Source organism: Dermacentor silvarum, chromosome 8 (genome assembly GCF_013339745.2).
Source record: "Dermacentor silvarum isolate Dsil-2018 chromosome 8, BIME_Dsil_1.4, whole genome shotgun sequence".
Lineage (NCBI taxonomy): Eukaryota > Metazoa > Arthropoda > Arachnida > Ixodida > Ixodidae > Dermacentor > Dermacentor silvarum.
The window spans coordinates 22,742,150-22,767,791 of NC_051161.1; the positions used below are offsets into that span (position 1 = coordinate 22,742,150).

At 45.7% G+C, this 25,642-nt stretch overlaps 1 protein-coding gene across 1 annotated transcript in view; it reads left to right on the forward strand.

Annotated features, from left to right (window-relative positions):
- Positions 1–3,029: 3,029 nt before the first annotated feature.
- The window catches only part of LOC119461995 (metabotropic glutamate receptor), a 246,909-nt gene continuing 224,296 nt past the window's right edge, over positions 3,030–25,642 (forward strand). Inside the window, exon 1 of the mRNA XM_049672386.1 lies at positions 3,030–3,162. The gene's annotated coding sequence lies outside the window, so the exon portion shown is untranslated. The remainder of the gene's footprint in view (positions 3,163–25,642) is intronic.

The following is a 25,642-nucleotide window of genomic DNA, read 5'->3' on the forward strand; positions in this document are numbered from 1 at the left end:
TAGCTGGCGTTCTCACATAGAAAATATTGCAACGAAAGGGACACGAGCTGTAGGTTTATTACGTAGAATCAGTAACCGGCGATCTGGTATGCGAAGTGACACATTAATTATGATCTACCGTATGTATGTACGACCGATTATAGAATTTGGATGTGTTTTGTTTTCCGGAGGTGCAAAATATAAAATAGACCACTTGTTCTTTTAGAGAGAGAAGCTCTTCGAATATGTTTAGGCCTGCCTAAATTCGTTGCTAATAACGTGTTATACCAGGAAGCGCGCTTACCTTCTCTTCACACGAGATTCTGCATGCTTACGGTTCAAACCTACTTAAGGGCTTATGAGTCGCCTCTTAGACGTACAGAATATATATTTATTAGTGAACCAAATTCATTTTTTTGAGATCACGTGGCCTCGGTTACATACCCCACAGGTTGTATTTGTGCAGGAACAATTAGCACCTTTAAATGTTCACATTAGGGAAATCATTCCGTTGATAGGTCCACATTGTCCTTTAAAATTGAATTTGCGGATATTTTCCCCAATAACGCAAAACTGCTGCCACCAACATATTTGAATGCCCTTTTGCAAGATTATTTGGCTCATTTCCCAATAAATGTAATAGCGACTGATGCTTCCTCGTGTGAAGAGAAGGCAGGCGTGGGAATATACTCACCATCCCTCGATTGGTCTTTTTCACTTCGCCTGCCAGATTACACACCAGTTTTTCAGGCCGAACTTCTGGCAATAATTCTTGCATTGAGAAATTACCGCTATATGTTACAAAAGTTATTATTGTCACAGATTCACTTTCTGTATGCAGCGCGCTTAACGCATCTACAAATTTGACAGATTTAAACACGTTTTATACATTAGCTCCTCCCCACTTAAAGTTAGTTCATTTAGTATGGGTACCAGGCCACCGAGACATCCAACTTAATGAAATAGCTGATTCTTTAGCACGAGCATCTTTAAAGGGTCCGGCGATATCTGTGCTGCCGGCAACTGCGTATATCACTGCAGCCAGATATAGGCAGTTTGCTTTGACTGAAGACAAGAAAAGCCTCGCACTAGCAAAATCAACAGACTTTATACATCTAAATTATTCTTGGAATCGACAGTGGTGTCCCAACCGGCAATTCGAAGTAACATTGACAAGACTGCGTTGCCGTATTCCACAACTAAATTTTTACTTGCACAAATGTGGTCTGGCGACATCACCATTATGCTACCTCTGCAATGAGCCAGAATCTATTGATCACTTTTTACTATCCTGTCGGCGGTTTTCTAATAATCGACAACGATGTTTAGAAATCCCACTTCGTAATCTAGGACTGCCGTTAAGCAGTTCAGTTTTACTCTCACTTGGAGCCACGGTGTTAGGATATGGCCACGGGAATGTTTGCCGAGCCATTTATAACTTTTTATGTGACACAAAAAGATTGCCTTATTAATATTTTCCCATTGTTACGTGATTGCTTTATTTATCCTTCAATAAATTATTGCTTTAGCAAATTCAAAAAGTAAAGTCATAAAACCACAATTATGTTATTATTATTATTATTCAAAATCTACGTATTTCCTTTGCTGTATTTAATTTATTATTAAATTCATATTACTATTCCTATTCAGGCAAGGCTGACTAACTTAGTAAAAACTACTTAATTCTTTTATTATTGCTTTATTTCTCATTTTCAATTAGTCATTTATTTTTATTCTTATACTTATGTATTTATAAATTAATTTATTTCAAATTTCTATCATAATACCACCCGGTTCGTGGCCTATCCCCCTCAGTGGGTTGTGCCAAGTATTGAGGCATCATCATCATTAGGGTGCAGAGGTGTGAGCTTGACGGGTGCTTGGACCCGGGCTTACGAGGCCTCTACCTGGCCGGCTCTGCACTTGCCGACGACCTGGCGTCTTCCCACAGCACGCTGCGGTTTGTTCGACAGTGAGCGCTCTCCGGAAGCTGGACGACGAGGCGCGGACGAGTGGGCTGCCAGGTGACTGGGCCTGGATGCCTAGGCCTTCCACTCGATCACAGCGGACCTGCTGAAGACGCTCGAGAAAACCGTATCTGACCTCTTCTTAACGGCAAGACCTTGGTTGCGCCAGCGTCACGTCGGCCGTTCGAGACTTGCTCCCTTCATCCACCCCAGGCTTCATTTTGCTGGCGCCATCACAACATGGACTTCTGGACCACCATTCCCGCCTATAACTGGTGAACGCTTTACTTGCACGCGACCTCCACATGTTTGTTACCCCTAGCTATCTTAATGAACTTATTCTTGAACTTTGTTCTTGAACTTATCCGCCTATCTCGTGCCATAACTGTCATTGTAATTTCTTTGCTATGTTATTCCTAGTCCGTGTATATAAGAGAGTTATTTTTAATTGATAATCTTTTCCTTGTTTGTGGTTTGCAGCCAGCCTTGTCTTTTATTGGAAACACCAAGGCGCAACACCTTGGATGCGTTTTCTATCACACTCTAAAGAACATAATCATTACAAATGTGTGGTAAGAGCCCTACTCACGGCAGAACGAAATAAAGAGAAAGACAGATGAGATTAGAGAACATATGTGAACTCAGAAACGATTTCGAGTAGCTTCTATAAATGTTTCTGCTTTTTGCAAACGCGCAGAATCTGCTGTCTTTACCCAAATGCACGAGGCGGCAACTTCTCGCGAATAGGTTTTTTTTTTTTTCAAATCCCCACCTGTGAATTTGGCCCTCCGGCACTCTGCTCTACAACTAGCTGTTGCTGCTGCTGCCACAAAAGATACGCACCGATTTATTGAGACAGAATACGGGAGTCCGATCGTAGCTGTCGCAAACGGCGGCGGGCGTTTGGGCGATGCTCGTTCTTGCGATGTATTATTGAGCGGACGAAGGCGCCGGCTCGCACACGCCGTCGAGAAGCTCCGCCGCCAGGAAGCGCTCGCGACGCACCCGAAATCGCCGATCGCCACCGACCACGACGACGCCGGCGACGCCAGCGCGGTGGGCGGCGCTGCGCTAGGCTCGGTCGCTCGCTCAGCTCTTGCTCGCCAGCGCCGCCGGCGCGTTGACAGTCGCCGGCACGGAGGCCGCTGGTCCGAGTGCGTGTGTGCCGCTGCAGCGAGCCAGCGCCTCGCCACGAAGCACGCCCCATGTCGGAAAGGTGAGCGCCGCCCGGCACCGCCCTTTCTCTCCTTTATCCCCATATTTCCCGCGCTTTCCGGAGTGACACCGACACGTCTTTCGCCGACGATCGCCTCGACTACACGTGCAATGCTATATGCTCGTTGCCGGGGCAGGGCTGTAGAAGATTCTTCAAATATCGCGCGCAGAGAGATGGAATCGAAAGATCCACAGCTCAGAGAAAGAGTATAGGATAAAAGTTTCGCATGCGTCTTCGTTCGCGCCACACGGGAGAGGTACATACGTCACCGTAACAAGCCGTCTCGCTGGTACTGAAGACGTCTCTTCTGTGTCAGATGACCAACTCACGGCACCCGTGCTTCTTCTGCATTTCTGCTGGTAGCAGCAAAACGGCGCCGGTTGATTGAGAAGTCAAGCAAAGTTAGCCATGAGTCACGTGCGGACGTTTTTCGTGCTTAGTCGACCGGTCTCTGTCGTTTGTAGGACCCCAACTGGTCGGATGCGGACGCGACAAACAAGGCTCGCGCTTTCGCACGCCCGTCCCCGTGTTCCACTTCGCTAAACGCCGCATCGCGTGTTATCGTCACGTGCATCATTCGCGCAGCGCTGTCGCTCGATGCGCTCGATCGCACGTCGCTTAAAGACGCCACGCGCGGGGTTCCGTGACGGAAGTCGTCCGTCAGCCACTCGTCGTCGGGGAGCCTTTGGTGTCTCCCGGGCGAGAGTCTCCGCGAACGAGTTGCACGTATTGCCCCGCCACGCGTCACGTGGTACCTGAAAGGAGAACGGCTAATTAGCGTATCTGCATCTGGCATGATGGAAAGCACGTGCTGCCGCGTGCGAGAAAGGCGGGAGGAGGGGGGGCATTTGCCGATGTCCCGCGCTACACAAAAGCTGTGCGCGGTGCGTTTTGCGGGCTCTCTTTCTTTCGTACGTCAGCCGCAGGCGATAAACTTAGCTAACCTTCGCTGAGTTGAAGGCATTCGAACGGGTGTGTGTTCGACACCCGTGAAAACCTAATGAGTACATGTGCGCGCCGCGTTCGGCATTGAACGGCGCTGACTCGGGCTTAGTTTTTCTCAACAAATGCAGCCATTTCTAAAGCTAAACGCTTCCCGTGCTTTCAATTTCTTCGCTGAAGTACATAAAATTTTTCTGCGGTCAGGGGGAATGGTGTTTGCGCATTAATCGACGTAATGTTCCAGCTGGCACACACAGCACTGTGTGCCATGCGTGCTAGCTATGTGGCTTCTAATTAAAATGAGTCGAGTTGAAGCTCTCGCAATGCGCGAGAGAACTTTAGTAAAAGAGAGACCTTCGCAGCCGCTTTCACTTGTTTCTATGACAGCAATCGCGGCAAATGAGCCCAATTTGCTTCGGCAAATTACGCATTTGGAAACTGTGATGCACTTTAATGACAAGGTTTGTTAACTGTAATATGTGTTACGCTTTTGGCCCCGGTAACAAAAAAAAAAAGAAAAGGAAACAAGTGCTATGCTTGTTGTAATGGTCAAGAACTGGTGCATTTGATCGCACCAGAGCATACGGGTGAAGATCGGAGGCCGCGACTTGCTCTCCTATCTTGCCCATCGTTGTTCTATAGTAGTCCTATAGTTTTATAATAAAGCATACGGCACGGTAAATTGTAGTTCTTTTTTTTTCGGTTGTGTTGCAATCATTGCAACCTGTCTTTGCTTCTGTAGGATTTCAGGAACGACGTGCATTTGTCATCTAAGCGTAATTGGGGTATTGTACTGCAGCCACTTTTGGATCTGTTGAAAACAAGCGCGCCGGATTAAATGGCACGAGGAAACAACTGAAATCCGCTGGCACAACACGAGCGTCGCCTTCGTGCCGAACGCGCGTATAACCTTGTACACGCTCTGAGGTCTCGAACAAAAAAAAGCGTACGTTGCAGCTGCAAACGTTTTCATGGGAATAAATCGCCACCGAGAGTGAACGTATGGTGAAACGAATAAACAAGAACAACGAGAACCTGTCCATTTTCTTTCGGAGCCTGTCTACTGCTACCCGGATAGAACGCCGGAAAAGCGTTCATTGGCAAACGTAGTTCTGATGCCCTATATTCTGCGGGCATAGTAATATGATCTATCGGGGATTTACCTGCCAAACCTTCAGTGTAGATTGCTAGGCAATTTGTGTAGTGGAAAAAATCCGGGTTTATTTTGTTCGCTTTTGTTCGGTTATCCGTCGGTTGCTGTGGAAAGTTTGACTTGCGCGATAGTATCGGCTACTACCTTTCTCTTCGTTCTACAGCAAAAATATAGTAGTATATATAATTAAAGAAATAGTAAATAAATGAATAAATGAAATATTACACTATAGCTAACCATAATAGGGACAACAATGCCGCAACGGAAATTTCACTCGATATGTGACCGTCAACGCCACTAATCGAATTATCTATATTCTTTGTAGTCTTCATCCGTCGGTGCAGCAGTACTCCGCGTGCTAATATAGGTTGTTGGCAGGGTATCGAACTGGAACTAAACCGTAAATCGCAAACCGAAAAAAAAAGAAAACAAATACGTTATTTTTGCTCGAACAGGAACTAAACCGGGACGTTACAATTTTTTATTTTTACTTCGGAGTCAAACTGAAAGAAAAATAATAATGACTTTCGGTTCAGGCTGGCCACCTTTTCTGGAGTTTTCCGTCCACGGATTGCCCCCACATGTGGCACAACTATGCTACCTCATGTGTAAATACACACCATCTTCTCCTGATTTTTTAGAAGTAGCAGCATCATTCGAACGCTTTTTAACGGATCGCGTTGGAGGGGCAGATATGTCAGTAATGCACTCGTAAGCATATTAAATTGATGATCATAAGATATTTTTTGTTAATTGGAGACCTATATGTGGCCACTGAAATAAAGAAGCACTTCCTAGCCTGGATGGTGTCTTTTAATCGCGCAAGTTGAAGTATAGATGCAATAGCAATGACATATTGCTTCGGACATATGCTCCCGGAACGTGAGGTTTAAATCCAAGTTTTCTTTGTCTACTATCCCAGGTTGTTGCATATGTTATAGTGGACAGGTATGACCTGCCCTCTTGGTGGGGAATCTCTTGGGAGAAATGGCAGAGAATGGGCGTTACCATAGGGCAAGTCAAAATTGCGCGGACAATGACGTCTCGCAGAAGTATTCCCTCTGCGACAGTCCAGGATTCCCTTTCTGTGCTGTGACAGCCCTCTCCACCTTTTCCATAGCTAAACACTTGCGGATGGAGGGTTCCGGGAAGGCTGTGTGTAATCTTGGTGCTGGGTAAAGATCGTGCCCTCCTATACGAGGTGGAAGACGTCAGCTCACTTTCCGGCGCTGTATCACTGTCACAGCCTCAAGAGTGACGGACTGTGACTGACGATGTGTGTGCTGTGCCATGTGCTCTCTCTCTTCTCCATTATTCATTCTCCCCCATAACGCTCCCATGTGTAGGGTAGCAAACCGGTTGTGCTAAACTGGTTAACCTCCCTGCCTTTCCTTCTTCACTCTTCCCTTCCTTCCGATGCTGCACCTCAAAAACCGCGATCTGTAGATGTGTTGCTCCGCTATGACAAGAAGTCTCCCGTGTGAAAAAAAGGAGTCCGAGTCGGAGTCACGGGTGCCAGAGTCATGCCCCTTCCTTACTCTCCAAACTTAACTTCGTGTTCCTGGCGAATAAGGTCCGCGGGAGAAATTCCCAAAGCGTTTCATTCGAAAGTTCTCGTAAGTACTTTCGTATGTAAGTACCATTAGCTGGCAGCCTTCGCTAATATGTCCAGCTTTAGGGATTGGGTGAAATTCTCTCCTACGAAATATTGTAACCTATGAGCTTTTTGGGGGAATATGGGTCCAGGGGTTGTAGTCACAAAACCACTTTGTTAGGGCCAATTAATAAGGGGCACTTGAGGGAAAAAAAGTTTACTGGATCCTGGTAGGACATTATATTAACTAAGCGAGCCAGAATCTTTATTTAACACCGGCTTAAATTCGAGGCTGAGAATGGGCCATTGAGACAGGGGTGCGTATATTGTCGCATCCTTCTGTCTATACTCATAATTCTTCATGCCCCTCCTTTTCCTCCTATTTCCCTTACCTCTGCAGAGAAGCGTGGGAGGCTAAATGATTATCTGCGTTTACTCAGTAAACTTTCCTCTCTCCCTCTAAAGCTTTGATTCATATAAATTTCGGCATTGGCGTTACATCTGCATAATTATTTTGCAACTACTAACTACGTGCGGCCTGAAGAGCACGCGTAATCTTTCCGTAAAGCTCATGAGCAACGTTGAGCTTTTTTAGAAAATAAGTTTGCGCTGTTTTCTTGTAATATTTTTTTTCAGTTATGCAAATGAACTTGAACCAGTCTGAACCGCTTTGAATGGTTATTTTTTCGCTCCAGAGTTGAACCGGAATTGAATCGTTTTCGCTTAACCGAAACTACAACCGGAACGAAAAAAGAGTGTCGGTTCGACGCTCTGGTTGTATGTCTAAACTAACAGATCGGGTCAAGTTCACTCAGCAATACAATGGTATACGTGCGTAACATCGTACGTAACTACACAGGATCATTTATCATAAACACTGATCTCTTGGGGTACTCTGGCCTGCACTGAAGTCAAAGAACACCACTGTTTTTATTTACTATTATTAATATACTTCCATCAGGATGCACGCGGCCATCGTGGTCTGTAATCGAGCCGGAGAGTTAGCAATCAGCATAGCCCCCTGATCCACAGCGGCCGGTTGCGAAGATCGTGTCGTAAGACGAGCGCAAGCGGAGACATCCGTCTCGATCCTTATTCTGTAAGGTTGCTGAAGCAGAAGCACGCTGCTATCTGCGGACAAGGAAGAAAACAGGAACAAAGTATTTCCCGGACGTCGCGGCGGACGCTGCTACGGTTGTGCAACTCTTTCGCGTGCGCGCGACGTTTGGTCGATGACATTATGGCCCTTTTGCAAGAGCTTTGGAATAATAATAATAAAAAAAAGAACCTAGGTCGTACAGCAAAGAGAATCTGAACGGGGACGAAAATCTCTGCCCGAGCGATGTCGGAAGCACGTAAACAAATAAAAATCGAAACGCAGCCACTTTATTTATTATTTACGTATTCATACATTACCCGCTGCTCCAGCAAGGCATTATTACGGCGAGCAAATTGCGATAGAACATGTCCGCATTAATGCGGTACGCCACATTCGTAGGTGGCAAATTCTACGCGACAATGGTTCGCGGGAAAACAATATATATATATATATATATATATATATATATATAGAGAGAGAGAGAGAGAGAGAGAATCTTTGAAGAGATCCATCTTGTTAAGGTACGGCCTAACCTTAGATGAATTATCTCTACGCGAGGAAACATAATGCTATAGTTTCATATTGTCTCCTGAGCGTACATTACCGCCTGATTTTGGAGAAACTGAATACGACAGTTTGATACGCAACCTGCTTCGTCGTTCAAAGTGGTCCCATGAAGCTTTTATCGTCACCCTTACACTCAGAAAGCGGTCGTATCTTCCCAGGAAGAGTAGATTTTTTTCTAATGCATTAATGTGCACACCATTAACCGGATCTCACACACTGCAGGTACAATCCAAATTTGGAATGTTTTATATCCTCCTTCTTTTACGTCACTGCGCACATGCTTTAAACTTCACGGTAAGAGGTCGAGGGCACGCCCCGCGGTCGTCACCGTACGACATTAACATATTTCTTATTAAGAAGAAACGTTTTTCATGTAAGAACGCACATTCCCTTTGTAATTGACTGCTTACTGTTGCGTGACCGTCGCGTTTCACTCATGCTGGTAGCGATTATTCACACCAGGCAGCGGGGACACTGATCACTAGTGTGAGCTCCCGCTATACAACCAGAAGTATGCAAATGAGCCATCAAACCAAGACACCAGCTTTCCCAGATTCGTTTGCTTGTTGCTTAATAAAGCGACCATAAGAGTAACATTTAGCTCATGATCAACTTTGATTTCCCTATTCAAATACATGTAAAACGCAGAAATGCTTTTACGAGACAACCGCTAGACTGACTTGAATGAAATTTGCTGCATTTGAAAGAGACAGTTTAACTCTAGAACTCTGAAACGCAGAATTTTGATTTAAGACCTCAGAGTGTTTACAGAAAGTGCTGAAAACTGGAAACCTTTAAAGCCAATAGAAGCGCGAAAAATCACAAATACCTCACTCTGCGGCAAAAGCAACTGTCACGGCACTTCTGTAAACTGCATCTGTAGATGATCTTAAGCGGACAAATTTGATATATGAATGAACAGCTTAAGTGAAATTATTACCATGTTCACATCCAAAAGCCCTATACACACGAACAAGGGGTATATTTCAAAGCGGTGTATACACAATACAAAAATTTTATCTGCTTTAGAACTAATAATTATTAGGCGCAGTTTATAAAATTGGAATACCATTTTTATTGTTAAGTTAAAGAGTTATAAAGTCGACACTATCTTTCTTAAATATTGCAGTGTCGAAAATTCTTATTAAAAACAAGTCATTCAATAGTATGAAAATTAACTTACTAGAGTTACTAGATTCTAGCTTTCTCTTTTAAATGCAATAAACCTGATCAAAATTGTTGCGGTGATTGCCGAGAAAAACAATTTCTCTGTTCTTGTGTATTTAGATAGGAGCTCTCGAGCTTAAGTTTTCTCTTAAAGGCGAAAGCGTTATATCGTGTCTACATGTTGTGTCTATATCGTGTCTACATATCGTGTCTATATCTATATCATTGTTAAGTTTTATGGAATTTTTAAAAATAGCCTGTTGCAGATAACATAATTCTAGTCATTGAGCTGGATTGTTCAGAGAGTTGGATATTACTTGCACGAGAAATTGAAGCACATATTCAACTAGTTAACAGAAAGCCACTAATTATCTTTTGAACTAATTACTTTACAGTCCATATTGCAATTTACGAATTGTAACCGGTGAGTTTGCAAGGCGTATCCACTTGGAATGAATTTCCAGAATGACGCCTTAAAAATGCACTGCTGTTCCTCTTACTTTTTAACAAAACGCTCTTTTGGCACAAAAGTAACAGGAACGCCCATAAATTTCGTTCCACACTTTTGGAAATATCTCGAAACTGGTGTCATCCTGAAAATTTATTTCAAGTGGATAAGTCTTGCAAGCTTGCCGGCTACAATTTGTAAATTGCAATGTGTGCCGTAAGGTGATTATTTAAGAAGTTAATTAGTGATTTTATTTGTTATTTAGCTGAATATGTGTTTCGATTTCTCATGCTAGCAATGTCCGCCTCGTCGAATAATCCAGCTCAAGAACATGAATTATGCTATCTGCCTTAGGCAATTTTTAAAAATTCCATAAAACTTAAAAATGATCATCCTCTATTTCCAAAGCGAATCGGCGTTCGTGTGTCCAAGCTTAGGTTGCCCACAGCTAATTGGTTATTAAAGGAAGTTTACCCACAGCCGATGCCGAACCTTCTACGTCGGAGACATGGTGTCTGAGCTATTTCTAACACGAACGATGACATCTGCTCTGCTGAACTGTAACATGTCTTGTGCGCTGAGCACATGTGCAGTTTATTTATTTATTTATTTATTTATTTATTTATTTATTTATTTATTTATTTATTTATTTATTTATTTATTTATTTATTTATTTATTTATTTATTTATTTATTGAATATCATATCGGCGTCTATAACACCCGATTGCAATTTACGAATTCTAGCCGTGGAGTTCGCAAGGCGGATCCACTTGGAACGAATTCTCAAGGATGACACCAGTTTCGAGATATTAATTACCGAACTTTGCGGAGAAATGCATTGGCATTCCAGTTACTTTTGTGCTTCATTGCATAAAACGACGTTATGTTAAGAAAGTAACTGGAACGCCAATGCATTTCTCCGCAAAGTTCGGGAATTAATATCTCGAAACTGGTGTCATCCTTGAGAATTCGTTCCAAGTGGATCCGCCTTGCGAACTCCACGGCTAGAATTCGTAAATTACAATATGAGCCATAAGTTAATTAGTTAAAAACGTAATTAGTACAGTTTCTTTTCATTAGTCAATTATGCATTTCACTTCTTTGTGCAAGTGATCTCCGCCTCTTCGAGTAGACCAGCTCATGAACTGTGCTGTCTGCCACAGGCAACCTCTAAAAATTTCGGAAAATGTTCGCTGGAACACCCTGTCTGTCGTACGAAGTAGCCCGAAATACACTGCAGGCCGAGCTGGTTTTTCTCGCCGAATCGCGTCGTCACTCTGCATACTTCGCTCGACGAAACGTCACTTTCGCAGCAGTGGCGCTCTTTGTCGCTGCCGTTCCATCGGATCGACACGTTCAGCGACTGGCCGTGGCGTCTATGTAATACGAGTTAGGGGAAGGTCACGTGACGGTTTCCCACTCGAAACCACTTTTCCGTTTGGCGTCTTCGCGTTACGCTTCCAGCTCCCCCACCAAACCGGACGACGCTTTCTCAGGTGTCGCTGCCACTGTCGCAGCTAACCCGACGTGTGGCATTTTCTTTTATATCCGTTGCGGCTACTGATTTTACTTACGACGTTATTCGTGCCCGCTCATCTGCAAGTGAGGCGCTTTCGATAGGAAAAAAGAAAAGGAAAACCTGTCATGCGACCGGCAAACGTCAAGCTGCGTACTGCTGAGAGAAGAAGCTATATGGGCTGCAACAGCAGCGGGCGACGCGACAGCCCGTTTCAATTTCCGTCTCTACTCGTAGATCCCTATCTAACCAGATTGTGACGTGTCTCCGGCAAGGCGTTGCCGGACGCGGTGTGAAACCTTGTCGTGGTCGAAGACGGCGCTGGCGATGCGAGCGCAGCGCGACCTGGCGACTGCAGTATGTCATCCTTGACTCACAGCTGTCGTCGCAGTTTCCCCGCCGTGTTTATTTTTGTTTGGCGCTTTCGTTCTTCCTTTCTTTTTCTTTATTTTCCCGCGCTTACCGTTCTAATTTTTTTCCTTGCTTTATTGTTTGCGTAGGTCCAAAACACTATTGCGAAAACTGTCGACCTTGTGCTTGCTGCGGCAGGCTAGCTCCTAGTCATGTTTGAAGCACGACATATTGGTATAGGTGTGTAGGACATGAATTTGGGGATAGTACAACTTGGAGCGCTTCATAGCAACCAGTTTTGACATGACGCCTTCCAATACGCCTTGTACTCTTCAGTATGCCGATGCGTCTGCTTGGATGTCAGCAAACGGGGTAAAAACAGATTCACGGAGGCGCATGCTAGAGAAGCACGTTGACACTTCTTAGGTTTGGCCGCATTGTTCACAGCGATACAAAAAAATCAAAAGATGGCGATAAAGAATAAATGTGATTAGAACAGTTCTGCATGATGTTAACTGCCATACCAACGCCTTCTCCATTCCCGCGGCTTATCAAAACGAGCCGAACACTTCTGCGCGCACCAAACATCGGTTGCTGTATCATTCTTGTAGATCGACGTGCGCGTTACTAAGCAATGCATTCAACAAAATAAACCTCAGTTCCCATACTTCACAGAAAATAGCCTTTATTTTGTTTTTCACGTCGTCACACTTGTTAAACTCATCATCGCTTTTAATTTGACGTTACCACGCATGCACGTGAGAGAGAGAGACAGTGCTTGAACGAAAGACGTTCCGGCGACACATTCCTGCCTGCGACAGCGCATGTAGCCGTGCAGGTGCACACAACACACACGCACTTGCACAACATACGCATACATGTGCGTACTACATATTCACTGTTCCCGGTGAGGGCAATTGTATAACCACACGGCACATGAGTGGCACTGCTCCAAAGTCCACGCGTGCTCTTCGACGCCCGAAGGCGAATTGCGCGCGTTGTGCTGACGCAGGTACGAAAAATAGTCGTGTATAGGGGGCGAAACTGCATGAGAAGATGATGCATTACGCTTGCTACTGGCGTAACGCTGCGTGCAGAAAAGAATAGAATGATTGTGGCAGCTCGTCCCAGCGGTGCAAAGCAGGCAAATAAAGCGAATATGTGGTTTCAGGAAGACCTGTCAGTGTGAGTCGTCCTTTTCCGTTTTCTTTCCTTCTCGACCGCGCTCGCAATAGCCAACTGTTTAAAACAATACTGTGCGAACCCTAAGACATCGAATCTAATTATTCTTGGGTGACCTCGGAGCTTGTCCAATGCGTGCTCATACCCGCCGCGGTGGCTTAGTCGCTATGGTGTTGCGCTGCTAAGTACGAGGTCGCGGGATCGAATCCCGGCCGTGGCGGCCGCATTTCGATGTGGGCGAAATGCACAAACGCCCGGGTCCCGCGCGTTGGGGGCACGTTAGAGATCCCCTGGTGATCAAAATTAATGCAGAGAGCCTTACTACGGCGTGCCTCATAATCAAAACGTGGTTTTGGCGCGTAAAACCCCAGAATTCAATTCAATTCATTGCGTGCTTATACATTTCGCTCGGCAGGCCTACTGCCTTAATAGAGGTGATAATTCTGGGGATTCATCATAAACACATGCGCGAGTTAAAGGGCACCTGTAACGCAAATCTCTTGAAAGTACGCCGCGGAATTACTCATTGCGGTGTGATTGTTATCGGCGTGTTAGGCGTACGCAACGAAACTGTACTCGCCAACAATGGCAATACTCCAGGAAGCACTGTATATCACACCGATGATAATTCTTATCTTCTGCGCGGGTGATATTAAGCGCGTTGCCACGTTCCGATAAATAAATAAATAAATAAATAAATAAATAAATAAATAAATAAATAAATAAATAAATAAATAAATAAATAATTTTTTCAGGAGTGTTTGATTTCTGAGCCAAGCTAGGTTATCACTGAGCCTGGTGCCGTTGAGTGCCATTGGAAGAGCGAAAGCAGTGACGAATTTAAGTTTGCAAGTATATTGCATTGAAATGTGTATTACCCATGTAAGAAGTGCGCACATTTCGGCGCATCACGACAAGGCATGCTCAGCTGATTTAAAAGGTGACAAACGCGACCCAGTAACCGTCAGCCCTGGCGGTGGGGAAGCGCGATACACAATACCATGACTATACCACAGCATTTAAACTTTCAGACACCGAAAAGCTCTCGCGCGACAGAACGCATGCGTCTCAAAGAACTATAATCGGCGCGTTCAACGACGAATGGCGCCCCACAACTTTGTTGCACGGTATCGAGAAAGTCCGAGTGCGCAAATGTGCCCCCGAACCTAAGAAAACTGGCCGTTTTAGAACGGGCGAGAGTCAAATGAATCAATTCGGCTTTCTTATCCGTATCCAGAGAATCACCAACAATGGTGAGCTTGACTGCGTAAATTGTTGCAGTCAGGCTATTTAGGTATAGCGTTTGTTGCATAATTCCCGGAGAGAGTAGAACTGGTGATCGCCGCATCTGTCTTGTAGTACAAGTGGCTATACTGCCGACTCGTTATACCGTGTTTACAAATATATAACACGAGTTCTTTTTTTTTGTTGTTGTAAATTCTAACCACAGAACGCGCCTCGCGCTATATTCGAGGGCGCATGTATAATCGTCTCTCTCTCACACACACACGCCCCATATATATATATATATATATATATATATATATATATATATATATATAAGTGTGTGTGTGTGTGTGTGTGTGTGTGTGTGTGTGTGTGTGTGTGTGTGTGTGTGTGTGTGTGTGTGTGTGTGTGTGTGTGTGTGTGTGTGTTGTTTCTTCTCTTTCGTAGTATCTGAAAGTTCCCACTCGCAATATATTAGTGGTCGCGTTATTTACCTGTATGCAAATACGGTATATGTTTTGTCCTCTGTTGAGCCATGTAATGGCGACGATGTAGTTTCCGTGAAGCGGAAGTCTGTGGGAGAGCTAAAGGAAAACCGCCTCACCGGTCAAAAAGAACACAAAAAAAATAAACTCTAAATTTGGTCTATATTAATGGGTCTTTTCACAAACAGCAAAAAACAACCTTGAGGTCGTTTCGAATACCGCGAGCATAAAAATCCAAGCTGCAGCGTCTACATTCCGGCACCGCATTATGATACACCTCCATTTACGACCTTGCGCCAAGAAAAGTGGTTTTCCAACACGGAACACAGGGTGATTGCTATTTTGTCCTGATACCCAATCTTGGCTTCAGCACCTTACCGGGGTATTTAAGAAAAAAACTGGGATTTTCATCTTCGTAACGTGTACCAGTCGGTAATAACAGCTTAATCCGAAACCTATCATGTGACTGCGCCGCCTTCGTGTCTCAGGAGAGTATGGTTTGTTTGAGTGATGCTATGGCGAATACACCCTAAATGCACGTAAGGTAAGCACCAAAGACGCGTTTGGTAAGCATCCAAGACTGCGGCGCCTAACCTTTTGCGCAAACCGTCTTTCTGTTATTGCCAAGCCTTCGTTCAAGCCGTTGAACCACTATATACGGCGCGAACTCGCCCGGAAACGAATCGCATGACGAGACGAGTGTTTGCCTTGGGTCCCTTCATATCGCAAACAAACGCGCGCACTCAGCGAAGGTTTCGCTCGAAGCCCGATAAAAACACCATCAGATTCGTACCATTTCGCGCTTCGCCTTTTATGCCCGTAGTTGGGGGTGGGGGGGCATTCTGTAAGTGTTCACCTAGTGCACATGTCCATTTCGTCGGCTGCTGCAGTTCTGCTTGGCTGGGCTGGGGCACACGTGAGGACGAGACAGGCAGCCCCATTCGATCAGCACCGACACGACAAGAGCAGTGCTGAGAAAAATAAGCCGATGCAATGCGTGATAAGTGATGGAACGACTATACAATCTGCAGCAAATATGCCCATGCGAAGCGCATTAAACTGGTAAGCCATACACACACGTTCCTACCACGAACGAAATGCAGAATGGACGCTTCCTAATGTGACTTCTGTTGCGTATGTGGTGGGCGACGAGTGACGTGCTATCTCAATGTCAAATTATCTCTTGGTCGTAAAATACTTATCAGATCCGGTCAAACTTCGAGGCATCTTCGTCACAGTGTGTTCACGCCTTGACTAACACCACTCTTATTCACCGAGCGAGTGAGCGTTATCGTGCCTCCAAGGTGTTTTTGAAAGAGGTCTTTGTGATCATAGCCTTCGAGATTGCTGGCACAGCAAAACTTCCGAGTGTGATCTCGGAGGACGCGTTGAGACGAAGTAAATTCGACCGTGACGCAAACTTACTTGTTTTGTCTCTGTCCACTGACCTTGCTGTTAAACATTTACAATGAGGCAAGTTCGAATGTCAGCGGCTGCGGCGCGCCCAAGGCAGTGTCGAGACAATAAAGAAAGACCGAATGTAGAGACTATCGAGGAACGAGCCGGGGAACAAAAGGGCCCGTTCTTCTCCAGGGCCGTCTCGCAGACAGCGATTGACGGGACGCTTTGTTCCCGCCCCTCTCGCCCGTTTGCTTCTCAATCACCGTGCACAGCAGCCGGTTCGATCGTACGTCATTGTTTCAGTCATGCCAATGGGCTATTTACCTTGCTTGACCCAGCGTCAGTTACCTCCTTGTTTGAATCGAGTGCGCGAAACATTCAATGTATCTCCTCCGATCGCGAGTTATGATGCGCTGTGGATAAATGTTTAAAAGTAGCATATTTTCAAGCGAACCCTTTCTTGGCGAAACCTCCCAAATTTTCCTGACCGTGGCTGCTGCTGCTGGGTGCTGCCTTGCCGAATAGGTCACGTGCTCGATGGGGGGATCGAACCTCGAACCTCCCAGCACGAAAGCCCGATGCCCTAACGATTAGGCTACAGTCGCATGTGTGCTTCTATCGTTGCCAACGCCAACTATATTTTTGAGATGACCGCCGCGTGCATCACACTGCGTAGAAGGGGCGAGCGAGAGCGCATGCGGGCGCAACCGAGCAGATGCGAAGGGACTGCGTTAGTTAATTGGACAGCTTGTAAAGTGAATGATGCGGTTTGGGCGAGGGCCTTCGGTATGACCTTGTGCTGACATTGCAGTAAATAAAAAGCATAGACTCCTGGGTGAGTTGGTAATGCGTGATCAATAAAGCAGGGCTAAATAGATGGAAAGACGAGAAGAAGAATGGCGAACGCCAACAGAAACTAAACATGGGTTTCAGCACTCTTCATGCATTTAAATAACGCTTCGCTGTATGTAGATTCCAAGAAGGTGCCTTGGGTTCACCGCATTTTTTTTTAAATTTCAAGCCGCTGCAGACTTTGTTGGAATAAGTTCGAGGTGGCGGATTAGTCGCTCGTACGTTTTCTAATGAGTGCTCGCAATCAAGAATTATTTAAATTTTGATTTATTGTACAGTCAGTCGATGACGCTTTTTTTTTCATAAAACTTGAACTACTGACTGAAATCGCATGTACAAGTTAAGTTATTAGCTGCCGCCCCTAGTAGCAAGGGGCGGCAGCTAATAACTTAGCTGCCGCCCCATAACAACGCGTTTGTGCTAGCGTCCCCTTAAGCGGGAGATCCGATGATTCCCTCCGGAGCTTCGCCCACTCATCATCATTCACCTCGTGGATCTGCTGTCATTTTTTTTGTTTGTGTGAGACGAGAAATGACATCTTTTCTTTACTTTGTGCGCTTCATTATTATTACAAATAATTAACTATATAAGTATATATAAACACCGCACTGAGAGAACGAAAAGCCCGTTAGCAATAGTCTCCTAAAAGGGACAACTTGCTCACCTGCTTGAAGAGGAGAGGGGAAGAAACGGAAAGATAAAGGCGGCGAAAAACAAAAACAAAAAAAAAAAGAGGAGGATGGACCACAGCAGGTGAGATTCTAGACCCCTGGTTGAGAAAAATTCTAGTACCGCTTTGTGAGCCTCATACCCAGTTCAAGCACGACCTTTCGGAAATGAGAAATCGTTGAGTGCACAGTCCGAGCAAGCCCGAGTTGAAGGAACTCGCGTTTCACCGCACGGGGACAATTGCTTGGCGCGTTTTCGGAGTATAGAGTGGGCGTGGCCGGCGTCCTCCTTCGCGCTACTGCCCTGCCCTGTGACGCAGACTTCCGACGGTGATAGCGTAACCCGGCGCCCCCCGCGAGGCTCCGACGTTGCCGGCGGCGTGCGCGCTACGCCGTTGTTCGTCGGTCAAGGTCGCGTTAGGTTTGCGTCCCTCCTTCTTGGCATTGTTTCGCTCGCCGATATTTACTGCTCGTTCTGTGTGGGCCGCCACAAGGCCGCTGCTGCGAAGTCGTGTCACGCACGCCTTCTGATATATACTATGCGCAGGCATTGAACACGCGAGCGAGGGGAAAAGAAACTGGAACGATTCATCGCGTTTCCGTGTTGGCTGTTGTTTGTAGCGTTTGCGGGCTTCGATTCTGAAAGGGAACTAGAGCGACTTCACCGCGATTACACGTTGGCCGCGTTGCTTGGGAGATTTGCGCGATTTGAAAACGAGCACTGAATTCCGTGGATTTTCGTGGACCACGGTGTACGCGGGAGCTCTGGAAACACTAGTGGTAAAACTCAAAAAGAAATGGAAGCAAATGTTGCGTGTTCGTGTTCCTGTGTTGCTGCACGTTGATACGGGCTGCACGACCGACTAACGTACAGTTATATGGGGTTTAACCTCCCAAAACTGCCTATTGGGGGCTATGAGAGACGGTGACGTATGGTAGAGGGCTCCGCATTTATTTTTACCATCCGGGATCCTTTAGGTGCACACAAAGTTCATTACGCGGGTCTTTTTAAATTGCGGACCTATTGGAAACGAACAGACTATTTGATCGACAGCAAATCGAACCGGCTACATTGAGGACGGCAAGAGGACGCCATAACCATCGCACCACTTCTGCGCCACATCGGCGGGTTGCGCAACATAGAAAGAAAAAAGAAAGAAGAAAGAAAGAAAGAAAGAAAGAAAGAAAGAAAGAAAGAAAGAAAGAAAGAAAGAAAGAAAGAAAGAAAGAAAGAAAGAAAGAAAGAAAGAAAGAAAGAAATGCAACAGTTTGAAGCATAAAGTCCTATAGGACTGCTGGTAAAGTTGGTATACCAACTTTACCAGCAGTCAGTTTCGTGCCGTGCATTGCGCATATCCGTACGTGACGTGCCGTTGAGTAGTGCACTGCACATGTACGAATTATGCGCCTGGAATTGTACACGATCATGTTCGGGCTAACTGTACCTACGGTCCTCTCTAACACGTTCCTTCGAAATGACATGTGTCGAAACGCCTTGGCACTATAGTACACCAAGTTGTGTGTACTATAGGCCGAGTGCTGTGCTCTGCAGTGCGTTTTGATTGCGATAGGAATTATCCGAACGTTTGAGTTACGTTCGCGCCGTCGCCGTCGTGCTGTTCCGCTAACGACGGGGCACGCGGAGGCTTAGAGGGTCTCCAGAGACGCGGACTGTGTTGGGATGCAAAAGTGATGAAGCGAACTGGACCAACGTATGAATTTCCAGATTGACGCCAGTTTGGAGATATGCGCCATCAAACTTGTCCTAAAAATGCACTGTTGTTCCACTTACTTTTTAACAAAACGCTTATTTATGCATTGAAGCACGAAAGTAACTGGAACGCCTATGTATTTCGCCCACACTTTGGGAAATAACATCTCGAAGCAGGGGTCATCCCGAAAATTTATTTCAAGCTGATACGTCTTACAAGCTCACCGGCTACAATTCGTAAATTGCAATATGGTAGGTAAAGTAATTAGGACGTTAATTCGTCAATTTTTGTTAATTAGTTGAATATGTGTTTTGTTTTCTCGTGCTAGTAATGTCCGCCGCTTCGAATAATAATCCAGTTCGAGGAAAATAATTATACTATCTGCCACAGGCGATTTTAAAAAATTCTATAAAGCTTTAAAATGTATGCGGTGTATGTCTCACCCTTTATGTCTAATCCGTCAGCTCTTTCATTTGGGGCAGACGATGGGAGAACACTATTGAAAATACTCTCACCGACGTTTCTTCTTCTTTTTTTTTTTTTTTTTTTGCTGAATAAAGAAGTGGCAGGAATTAAGGCCAGCTCTCGATCACTCAATAATGCACGTAGTTTCCTACAGAGATGTTCACTTAAATGGTAATCTAGTTTTTCTTCTCCACATTAATGGTATCTCCATTGGGTAAGAGTAAGCATCACATTTTGTTTTCTAACCCAACACAGAAGGAAAAACAACGAGAAGAAAAATGGCGGAAAGGGAAGAGGGGGGGGGGGGGGCGCAGTGTATGTAGCTTCTATGCGCTACAAGTGAAATAAAGAGGAGAGGATGAAATGGAGAAATAAAAAGGCCGATTTGATTGCTGCTGAAGCAGTGTATAGAGCTGCCGCGCGAACACCAAGTGAACTGAGTTCCGGGACCAATGAGATGAGACGATGTAAGCATTCGCTGCAGGGGACAGGTTGTTAGCTTCATTACCACTCAGTAGGCATGGCCAAAAGGTATTTTGCTTTATCCCTTCCGTCTTTGCTTTTGCGGTTGCTTTTACACATCGGCAGCCGCGTGGCTGCCGATGTGGCTGCCGCGTGGCGTGGCTTTCTCCATCGCAATCGACATTTGGGAAGCCCCAGTATTTTTTCTCGCGCCGTCCCCAGCTTTCTTTCTTTCTTTCTTTCTTTCTTTCTTTCTTTCTTTCTTTCTTTCTTTCTTTCTTCTTTCTTCTTTCTTTCTTTCTTTCTCTTTCTTTCTTTCAATTCGCGAAAAACAGACGTCGCGCAAACACGACACTGACCTCTGAAGCCGTGCTCTTTAGAACGTCAGCTTTTCAGACGAAGGAGCTGGGGTCGAAGTCTCGCAAAATTAACCACCATAATCACATTATACTCGCGCAAAAACAGAAAGAAAAAAAATCTCGAGACGCACTTATAACTATCGCCACACGCGACGCAAGACCGGCCAGCAAAAGGCAAATGCGTCTTTTCGAGCCATCGTCCAGTTCTCGGTATTCGTCTTCATCAGGCGGCCCTGCAGTTTCTTTCGTTTGCGACTCGTCGTCCCGGGGCACGGGGCGCGATTTCGCAAGTGAAAATGGTGCTCTCGTCGTCGTCGTATACCGGCAAGATTTCGCAAAAGAGCAACGGTGGCCGCCCAACCGAGCGAAGACGCTCAGCAGCTGACTGCGTGGCGCCTCGAAGGGCGCGGGCAGCTAGCGCGTGGCGTTGCTGTGATCTGGAGGTGATTTCGTTGCCCCCCCCCTGTGCTGGGCGAGGAAGGAATGCACTCTGCTTTTGTGTTTCCCGCCCTATATACGGCAACAGCAAGGGCGCCTGAGTGTATAGACATACGCATTACGTGCGATGGAGACGAATGGTTGGGTGTCCGCGGCAGCTCTTCAGTACGGGCCGACGAACACAACCTGTTCTTTTGCCCATGCCTTGCTCAATGCTTCCCGGCTGTTCACTTATGGGGGGGGGGGGGGGGGGGGTCGCCTCGTCGTCGAAGGGAGACGGACGGATTCCGATGCTCGGAGTTGGGAAGGAAGAGCGATTGTGTCTCGTTTTGATGGGAGAGGAGTACACATTGAGGAGTTCTCGCAGTGTATGTAATCCACCAGGAATGTTCTCGGAATTCTTGGGAGAAGCGGGTCGCAAGGAGAGAGCGTTCCTGTGCGCCGCGTAATTCCCTTTGGCGCTTTGTGCTTGACAACTCAACGCCCCGATGACTCTGGTTGCGGGAGTTGTGAATCATGGCCAAGATGGAAGCAAGTGAGTCTTCATATCGCCCCAGAGTAGTTTGCTACGCATAAAGAGAATAGATAAATACAAAGCTGGGAAGGCGATAGGAAGTGCGCTCGGTCGACTACCCTGAAGGAGAGAAGGGGAGAAAATTCGAACAAATATTAGAAATAGATGAGGGGTCACTGAAGCCATGCGCATGCTATAAAAACGCCATGTATTCAGACGGGTTACACGGGAATACAAGGGGGGGGGGGGGGGGGGGGCACCTACTGAGATCAGCTGGGCATCAACATTAAGCTCGAACGCGGCAACGTCGCCGATGTTTGAAGGACTGCTCCTTTAACTACGGAATGTCAAGCGAAGCATTTACAAAGAAAAGCTTGAACAAGCGATGTCGAAGTTCTTGCACCGGCAGACGATTGCAGTCAACTAACAGATTTTATTTACTGGGAAGAGATGCGAACGTTAAGAAACAAATCCAATCATATACATCAGGGCTCATACTTGGAAAGCTTCATTTACGTAACAGCATTTCCTAATCGGCCGGCGTTTGGAAGCACGCCATTCATGATAGCGATGTACTTGATAATGCGAGCATTGCAGTGGTGGCTATCAGTCATCCATAGAGCAGAGTTACGTAAGAGAAGCACAGTGAATCCTAGGGCGCTCTGTTCATTGATGAATCCCAGATGATACGAGAAACCGTGCCGAACAACGAGGTTAACGATAGAACGGACTCAAAATAGAGAGAGCGTGCCTGCGACACGCACCCAATGATGGAATTTTAGAGACGCCTTTCCACTTGCAATGAAAAACTGCTGCTGGGACGCTGGAGCAGTCAAGACGCAAGAATTTGTGCAATGTAATGCCTGCCGCTTGCGGTGTGACATCAGACACGTCGCCGATGGTGTTATCCAACAGCCAAACAAAAGAGCAGTTGGCCGTCTCGTGTGAAGAGCAGATGAAATCTTAATGTCACCACTGCAGGATAAAGCATTGTTTAACAAGAAAGAACAAGTGCTTTGATTGTTTGAGCTTTCGATGATGTACATAATGCAACAATTTATTTCATGCTCAAGCGCACCTTTGTTCGATTCAGATGCAAGGTTGTTTTGCGCAAGTACAGACAACTGCTTGCACTCGAATGCTCGAGATGACTGTCCATTGACAGCTTACTAGCTGCAAAGAGCCCGGATTCACAATACTCTTACTTCATAAATGATCGTGTCCATTAGCCGGTTACTTTCTCTAACGATATTTCCAGCATCATGATTCTAAAGAGCTTTTTTTTTTTGTAAATATGGGCCAAGGAATTTTTTAGTTGCTTAAATAGGGTGCTTCGTGCGAGACAATGAGGAATGACACTGGAAAAATGGGAAGCAGGAATTGTGACCCACACACACACACAAATGTGAGGCAAGGTAATCATTGCAAAATACAGCACGGGATAAAAAGAAATGAGATATGCGTAAATGGAAGCAAATGCGCCATAACTCTAGTAACTAGTCCTCTAAAAGCGACACGTTCATGGCAGCCTGCGCGCATGTCGGTCTAGACCACTGTCCCCGAATTGTTTTCTCCGACAGGAGGCGATTGTGCAGCCTGCGTGGCGCGGTTAAGAGCTCTCTTCAGGGAGCGCTACACAGTTGACGGTGGGACAAACGAAATCGAATCCAGAATGTGCGTGCAGCGCCTGGAAGTGCCCTCTGTGCTCGCGAGAAACCTAGAACCTGAACACGTCTCCTGCACCAAGTCCTTTGCAAAGGACCAAGGGGTTCTCTATTCATGGTGTACCTCAGAGCTACGTGGACAGGTCAAATGTATAGCCCTACAAATGCCCGCTGTATTCAACGGAATCAATCTCCTCACTTTTTTTTTTCTGTCTCTGAAGAGTTGATATATCAGATTCACTGGCTGTTCTTCAACTGCATGGTGGCATTCTACCATGATGACTTGCAATTTCGAATCGAGAACTCACGCGACATAGGAGGTATACTCCCGTGAAAAATTTGTGACGCAGCTTCTGAGAAACGAAGCCTTCGCATGAATAAGCGGTACTTTTTATTTTATTTATCAGAATTTCTGAAATTGTCGGCGTTCCGCTGCGGCCACTGTATGTATTGTGGGTTAATATAGCTATGAAAACTGTTCTTTTACGCCTTGGTGCAGAAATATAAAACAAATTTTAAAAGAACATATAAGGCAGAAGTGTCTGGTACTCTCGAGAAACGCAGGCGAACTGTGGAAGCAAGTTTTTTCGCGTGCAAAGAGAGAACAGGAAATTGCGTAATTCCAGACGTGACGAGCATTGCAGAAATGGAAATGGTTGGTGAGCCGAAGAAATGTTGCGGTAAAGCAGCTTTTATCCCTGAAGTTATCGCTTCGGTGATTGCCATCATGAGGCAGCACCTACGCCAAAGAAGAAGACACTTCCGTTCATCATCTCAAAAATGTTTTCAATGTGCTTTTTTTTTTCTTCTTTTTTGTGTTTTCGGAAAGAGCATTTCGTTGCTATGTCATGCATCCAATGCTTCGCGAAAAATTTTCCGCCTGGTCTCCTGAAATCCTGGGATAGGAAATACGATATTCGGAGAAAGGATGCGCATCTATCGAAGCCAGTGTATTGCGCGCATCTTCATCCTTTGCCAGTACGATATATGTTCGGGCAGCGGGCTCGCCAAATTTCGTGTAGCGCATACTTTAGAAACGCAAATCACGCAATATGAAATCTCCGCGAATATAAAGAAACTCAAGCACGTGTCCACCCGAACATAGGCCTCGCTGCACCGTCATTCAGGCCGCCAAGATGACGACGCGCTCAACAGGGACCTCATAAGTCAAGTGTAGAATCAGTCACCCGTAAAAAATAGCGATGACAAATTCTCAAAACCGCATAACATCACAACTTGCATAAGATGGCAGTAGTGCATGTGAGTCACCTGACTCCCTTTGATAACTACTGTGCTATGAAAAGTACTCGAGCACCTTTAGCGTTCCTCCTGTCTTGCGCATCTGGGCCCGTATTCACACAAGGTTCTTATGCTAGTAAAGTTCGTAAGAACAAGAACAGTCCAATAGGGACAGGAAACGTATCATTAGTGAAGGTCGCCGACTAATCAGAAAAAGTTCTTACGAACAAATACATTTGTGAATTTGTGAAGTTTGTGAAGTTCCGGTTACTGCTGTGTCGGAGTTTCGCTTTTCGGGACACAAGGCCCTCTACCACTTGTCCATCTGACCCGCCTGGGTAGCTTAGTGGCTATGACGTTGCACTGCTGAACTCGAGGCCACGGTGTCGATCCTGGCCTCGGCGGCCGCATTTCGGTGGGGGAAAAATGCAAAAACGTTTGTGTACCTACATTTCGGTGCACGTTAGAGTACCCTGGGTGGTCAGAATTGTTCCAGAATTTCCCACTACGACGTGCCTCATAATCAGGTCGTGGTTCTGGCACGTGAACATCCCCCCTCCCCCCAAAAAATATACATAATAATTCTGCATTCGTTCAAGAGTCAAGAGAGAATACGATGAAACACAAGCTGTGCTTCTGCACTATTAGTCGCTCTTCTGGGAACATGAAGGCCCGCATTCACAAAAAAAAAACAATAAAAAGAAACAAAAGAAAGGAAAGAAAAACATTTACGGTAAAAATGTTCGTAAGAGCAGATGTCAGCCAAAATCACGATGTTGGACATATCATTAGCGAAGCCGGCCGGCCGATCACAAGCAGCACAAAAGAACAAAAAGCTTTGTGAATTCAGCCACAGGTGTTACACAAGCGCCTATGCACCTTACGAATTTCACTTCATTGCGAAACAGAATATAATGGCCATTACGGTTTTCTTGACCGGTCCTTCCGCGGCATCGTTCTTTGGACACTCCAGA